We start from the raw sequence: 6,653 nt of genomic DNA on the forward strand, positions 1-6,653 counted from the left end.
ATAAATAAGGTCTGCCTTTTTGAAAAGGCTATGATTATACGAGGTTACTAGGCTACGGACCCTGAAGACATTTGAAGCCTAATTTTCAGCTTTCATTCAGTTGTCCTCTCTTCAAGTCTCTTACATTATTTCCCTTACTTTCTGGTTAACCACCCCACACTTTTTCTAGTTCTCTCAATCTTACCTTTGCTCCTTGATATACCCATTCAAAGTTTTCCTCCAAGTGGAATTCCTCTCTGACTGCTTTCTCACTCTCCCATTTATCCCCAACTTTCGCCTGTGGTCAATATTTTACCTTGTTTTCTCCTCTGCATGTGATTAATCCCTTTTCCCCCTTCTCCTGTCATACTCCCCTATGGATAAAGCATTCTTCCTCTCTTTCTTCCACTCTCAGTTTTGCCACAGATCTACCTGCCTACCTTTATTCATCTCGGACGCATGGTTGACATCCTCATGAAGCACTACAAACAGTTGCCGCCAAATAAAAAATACAACTGATTTCCCCAAAGGACTACTTACCTCACTCCACAAGCAGGGCGAACCATGCCAGGGCCCATGACCTGGTCATTTTTCTTGCCAAGATAAAAATGAGTGCACACAGATTTGCACCAATAAAGTTCAGCAACGATGTAGAGAGATAATTGGCTTTATATTGGAAGTGTCCTGATATCCTTGGGGGGGGGGGGGCATCTGCTGCACTGAGCAGGAAAGGGTCTATGCTTTAAAAGAGTGAGGCTGCCTGCAGTCAGGTTCCAGTAGTCCTGACTACTGCAACAGTGATCTAACAGAAGGAAGAAGTCCTCTATCACTGTGATTTCAACTGTATCTATAGGAGGAGACATTACTTGTAGTAACACTTAGCATTAATGCCCAATACATTAAAACATCTGGCAAAACTGACAAAGAAATGTTTCTTGGCAGACTAAAGAACCTATATGAGCAAAGTTTCACTGGGCAACCAGGAAGAGTGAGAAGCTGATAACATGGAAATCTCTCTGCCTGAAGACAGAAACAAAACAAACAAGGAGTTACGGATACTTTTACTTAACATGGTACTCTAACATAAAGGTATAAAGCCATTTTCACTTGCATAAAGGTGGCTCATTAAAGGTACCAAAATATCACAGTATGCAAAAAAATGCTGTACATTTCAGCAATATTTACGGAAATCTAACAGCAGGAGAAAAGTACTTAAAATCCTCAAACACACAACAAAAGTGTGAGGCTACACTCATGAAACCTGACGGAAATAATGCAAGTACATATCACTCCCTATAAAACAGCCTGTTGCTATCTGAAATTCAACCAATGGCAATTTGCAATGGAAAGAGAGTGGAAATTAAGACAGGCAGATGGCATCACTAAGAGAAGGTGGTACTTGAGAAAGTTATAGGCAGAGCTGAGCATGCGCATAGTGAGACTCCCAAAGTTTAGTGGGTTGAATCTCCTTAACAGATATGAAAAGTGTACCACCATGGGAATAAAGAGCAGAAGGGGAATCCAGTCCCCTAGTGATGGCCCACCCCAAGTAAAGTCCTATCAGCCCCTGTAAGTCTTTCTGCTGTTATAAATATGGGAATGGAAGGATATACTGACCACTCCAAGAAGAAAACAGGACTACTAGTTACACTGGAGAAGCCAAGCAGAAAGCCGCAGGGCTGGATTCATGTGACAAAAGGGTTCCATGGGTCTCAAGAATACAGGTCATGAGGCAGAACAGGAGAGAACCAGATCTAACAGCCAAATAAGGGGTTAGCAGAATGACTGAGAATTTTTTTTTTTTTTTTGGGGGGGGAAGTGTAGAGAAGCCCACTTGGATGATTTTGGGGTAAAGAATTTCTTAAAAGGTTTACTCGGTCACAGAATGAGGAAGATGTCCCTCTACTTAGTGTTCATAAGGGAGGTGAATAAACTGGCAAAATCTATTCTAATTTTCAGAAGGTCTGTCACACTGGAATAAAAAACTATTACTACCCTTAAAAACCACCCTTGCCCTTGATAACATACCGAAGTATGTAAAAATTGCTGATGCAATTGTTTTTCCCATCTTAATCCTACTCAACTGCTCCATCACCGAAAGCCATGTCTCAACTTATGAAAAAAGAGCTACATTCTTCCTCTCCATAAAGGTGCAAACTCAAACAAATGAACTTTCAAACTTCAGGTCAACAGCCACACTGTTTCCACACTCAAAGTTTGCAGAAGTGTACCCAGTCTCAACTTCTCAGCTTTCTCAATGACCACTGCATCCTTTCCCCCTTCACAGCATGGGTTCTGCCCTTTTCACAGTACATATACAGCTCTCCTTAGTTTTATAACATCTGTTAACCAATATTAAGAATCTGGGAACTCTGTCTCAACACTCTTCCTAGATTTATCCAAAGCTTTTGACACGAGATCCCACCAAAAATTGTTTCAAAAACTAGCTTGACTAGGAATAAATGAAACTTCGCTCTTGGTTCTAAAGCTTCCTCTCAAACAGGCAGTAAAATGGAGAAATGACAGAGGTGTCCCTCAAGGATTCACTATAGTTCCCCTGTTCAAAACACTCACTAATGATCTCCACCTACCATCTAAACAAGCCACTATCATACAGTTTGCAGATGATTCTGCAATCTGTTTTGCTAAAAGCACAGATAAATTACAATTCACCCAAGAGTCATTCGTCACCACAGAGGCCTGACTGAAAAACACGGAGCTCGATGGATTGGTTCACAGAAAAATCAGAAACCACTTTGGGGAGAAAGGATGGATTAGTGCTTAGAGATGCTGTCTTTATGAAATATCAGGTACGGTCTCTTGATGGCCTGTAATTCTGAGATCCATCTAGCTGAAGTGACCACTACCAAAAAAAGAGATTTCCATGAGAGAAATCTGAGATCACATTTTGCAGCAGGCTCAAAAGGGGGGTGAGAGACAGACTGCAGTACTAGAGAGAGAGATTCCACGTCTCTCTAAGAGACGTCTAATTAGAGGTCTGCTGTGAAACACTCCTTTGAGAAAGGTTTTGCACAGGCGAATGGACATAATTGGAATGCCCTGCACAGGCGAATGGACATAATTGGAATGCCCTGCACTCAGTTATGAAAATTAGAAATTGCTGCTAAATGGACTCTTATGGTAGAGGCTGATGCTCCGTTCTCAAAGAACTTAGAAAAGGTAATGAAGGATGACAAAGACCAGGACTGAGAAGGGATCTAGCATCCGTTCTTTAGACCAAAGAGAAAACCTTTTCCATTTACCTCTGTAAAGTTTTCTGGTGGATGGTTTATGGGATAGGCCAGAATGATATTGCAAACAGATGAGGAAAGAGCTTCTTGCCTGGCAACTAATCGAAGTGGAGAAACCAAGCTGTCAGCTTGAGTGGACAGATTCGGGTGAGTCAACCCTTGGGGGTGAGAAATTAAGTCTGGATGAGTGTCCAGAATCCATGGAGGCTGTAACAGAGGAGGCCGGAATGGGGCAATGAGGATCACCTTGCATCTCAACCAAGTGGCTTTAAGAAAAGAGGTATCGAGGGAATTGGGGGATAAGCGTAGAGACCACCCGTGGGCCAATCGTGAGTCAGAGTGTCTCCCGGGGGCTCCGCCTCTGGGGAAAGAGGTCAAAATAGCTGCTGCATTTGTTGTTCGAAGGGTAGGCGAATAGGTCGCAGCAGAGCTGGCCCCATCGGCTGAAAAATTTCTGACGTCACTTTGGGAATGACAGACCACTCATATGGAAGGAGAATGCATCTGCTCAACCTGTCTGCAATCGCGTTGGAACTCCCTGGGATGTGCATTGCTAAGAAAACGGTCGGAAGCCATCGCCCAATGCCAAATTCTCATGGCCTCTCAATGTAAGTGGTAGGATTTGGTTTCTCCTTGCTAACTGATGTACCAGACTACTGACATTCTCTGACTGAATTGCAATCGTTCCAGGGGGAAGAAGCGGATGTAATGTCTGTAATGCTAACAGTGCCGCTCTTGATTCCAGAACATTGATATGCAGGTTGGCTTTGAAGCTCGACCATGTGCCTTGGACTGTCATTCCCTGAAAATAGCCACCCCACCCCACCCTATCAGGGAAGTGTCCCTGGTCATAGAGGCATTGGGTTGAGGGGTCTGAAAGGGGCGACACCAAAGTTCTGCGTCTGGCCTCATCCACCAGAGGAGATCTTGCTTGCAAGAGTTGGTTATGAGCACCTGTGAGTTTAGGGGATGATGATTTGCAAACCACTGGGACAATATGAGCCATTGTAACAGTCTCATGTGTAACCTTGCCAGAGGAACTATCGGAATGGCTGCAGCCATGGACCCCAGAGCCTGGAGAACTTCCCTTGCTGATGCCTTTTTTTGACAGAGTATCACACGCACTTGCAATCTTAACCTTTTGAAGTCTGAGCCGGCAGAGATACCAGGCAGGATCGGGTATTGAAAATTGCCCCTACAAATTCCAGCTGTTGGGAAGGTTCTAAGTTGGATTTCTCCCAGTGTACAGTGATGCCTAGGGATGCCACTAGTGAAAGGGTGTATCAGAGGGCCATAGTCAGAAGACGCTTGGTGGGGGCGGAGAGGAGCCAATCGTCTAAATATGGAAACATCTGGAAATCTTGAAGTCTCAGATGAGCTGTCACCACTGCTGGACATTTCATGAACACTCTGGGCGGGCCGTCGAGAAACCGAATGGCAGGGCTCGGAACTGGTAATGACTGACTGCTAGCTGGAAGCAAAGGAGACTCCTGGAGCGTTTGTCCATTTTGATGTGGTAATATGCATCCCGGAGGTCTATCGAGCACATCAAAACATCCTCCCTTAAAAATGGGAGAATGGATTGAATAGTGACCATGCTGAACTTGGTTTGTATAACTGATGTGTAGATGGCGGAGATCCAGAAGGGGTCTCCAGTCCCCGGTCTTTTTTGGCACTAAAAGAATCTTGAGTAAAACCCGGATCCGCATTGGTCTGGAGGGACTGGTTGGATGACTTTTTTGATCCAGCTTTCTTGTCTCTGAAGCTGCTGCTTCCCTTTGATTGGGTGGAACATCGGGAAGGTTCTTTGTAGGTTTTGGAAGGGAAGTTAGAGGGATGTAGTAGCCTCTGGAGATTATTCTCTGCACCCATCGATCGTTTGTAATAGAGCATTGGGCAGTTTGGTGCAGAGAAAAATGAGCCCCGACTGCTTTCAGAGGAAAGCAATCGGGTAACACTTCAGGAGCGTTAAGACCACCCAGAGAAGGAATCCCTGGAGTCTTGGTTTCAGGGACCCCCTCTGCCCCTAAGGGGAATCTTCCACCATTGGAACCCCCTCTGCCTCTGGGGGAATCTTCGCCATGTGAGTTATGGAACGGACCCTGAGATTTCTTGTGCCAGATTTTCCCACTCCTCTGGTTCCTGGAAAAAGAACGTTGAGGCTTGGAAAAACGTTGGCCAACGGCAGACCGTCTTTCCATCTTGCTCACACCTGGCCAGCACGTCCTTCACTTTAGAACTAAATAAGGAAGATGGTTCAATAGGGCCGTTCAAAAAGAAGGACTGAGTCCGCAAGGTCACAGATGCACATCCAGGCATGACGCCTCTTGACTATGCCTACACCCACAGCTCTAGCTGCCCTTCGGCTGCATGGGATAGCAGCCTCATGGATGAATTGGGGTGGCAAGTTGAGAAGCAACCTTGTCCCATGCCTCATCAGAAACTTGACCCGCGAGGGCTTCACAAAGTTCGGTAATCAAATCTCTTTGGAGCCTCGTGAAATGTGCAGAGTAGTTCAGGGACCTGACAGCAAAGGTCGCTGAAGCAAAGACTCTCTTCCTCAACCTGTCCACAGCCTGGGACTCCCTGTTGGGCGGGTGAACAGCAGGACTTTCTTCCGCTAGATCCTTTTTAGTGGCCACCACCACCATAGCGTCAACTGGCAAACCTCTGGAACCAGTGTGGATGCTCTTCCAGGGGGGAAAATCTTATCAGGTCTCCGGGGAATGGCCTCAATAGAGTCAGGGTTCTGCCAAGCATGCTGCACGACGAGCTGGATTAACTAGTCGGCAGGTGGGGTCACCCAAGCGATAGAAGGCTAGGAGCGAAAAGCCTGCAGGAACACTGACTCTGATTAAGGGTTGGAGGGCTTCCAGCTACCCCTCTGTTTTAATATTTCCAGGAGGCCTCCAAAGGATACATCTGGGGGTGAGACCATGCCTCCCCATCATAGCAGTCAATATCTTGTCAAAGACTCTTCAGGAGAGTATGTGCTTCCTTCCTCTTGCATGCCTTCTTTGAGGAGGTTCTTCAGTGGGAATATCAGAGGAAGACTCTGAAGGATGGGTACCCCAAACTGGGGTTTCCTGAGGCTTCTCCTCTGGGTGTCCCGGGGAGGTGGCTCATGGTAGCTGTAGCAAAGAGGGAGCAGGGTGAAGTTGCAACGTTGGAACAGCATTTCGTGAAGCAAGCACCCTCTCCATCACAAGAAAAGCAGGCCCGCCCGAAGAGTGGGAGCCCGGAACAGAGAACAACAACCTCGGAACCGGGGTCACACCCTACTCCGTTGGATCCACTCCCAGGGATGGAAGTCTCAAGCAGGATCCGGGCAGACGTTAACCTGTGCCGAGGAACAGGGTTCCAACAAAGGACGTTGAAGCAATGGGCTTCAGAACAGACAGGTCCGAAGGAGAAGTATACGTC

General features: G+C 46.2%; 1 protein-coding gene across 2 annotated transcripts in view; it reads right to left on the bottom strand.

The window, feature by feature from the left end:
* Window positions 1-6,653, bottom strand: part of ZNF652 (zinc finger protein 652) — a 541,773-nt gene that overhangs the window by 285,723 nt on the left and 249,397 nt on the right. The window lies entirely within an intron of this gene.

The sequence above is a fragment of the Protopterus annectens genome, chromosome 13.part0, assembly GCF_019279795.1.
Source record: "Protopterus annectens isolate FY-2018-M chromosome 13.part0, PAN1.0, whole genome shotgun sequence".
Taxonomy (NCBI): Eukaryota; Metazoa; Chordata; order Ceratodontiformes; family Protopteridae; genus Protopterus; species Protopterus annectens.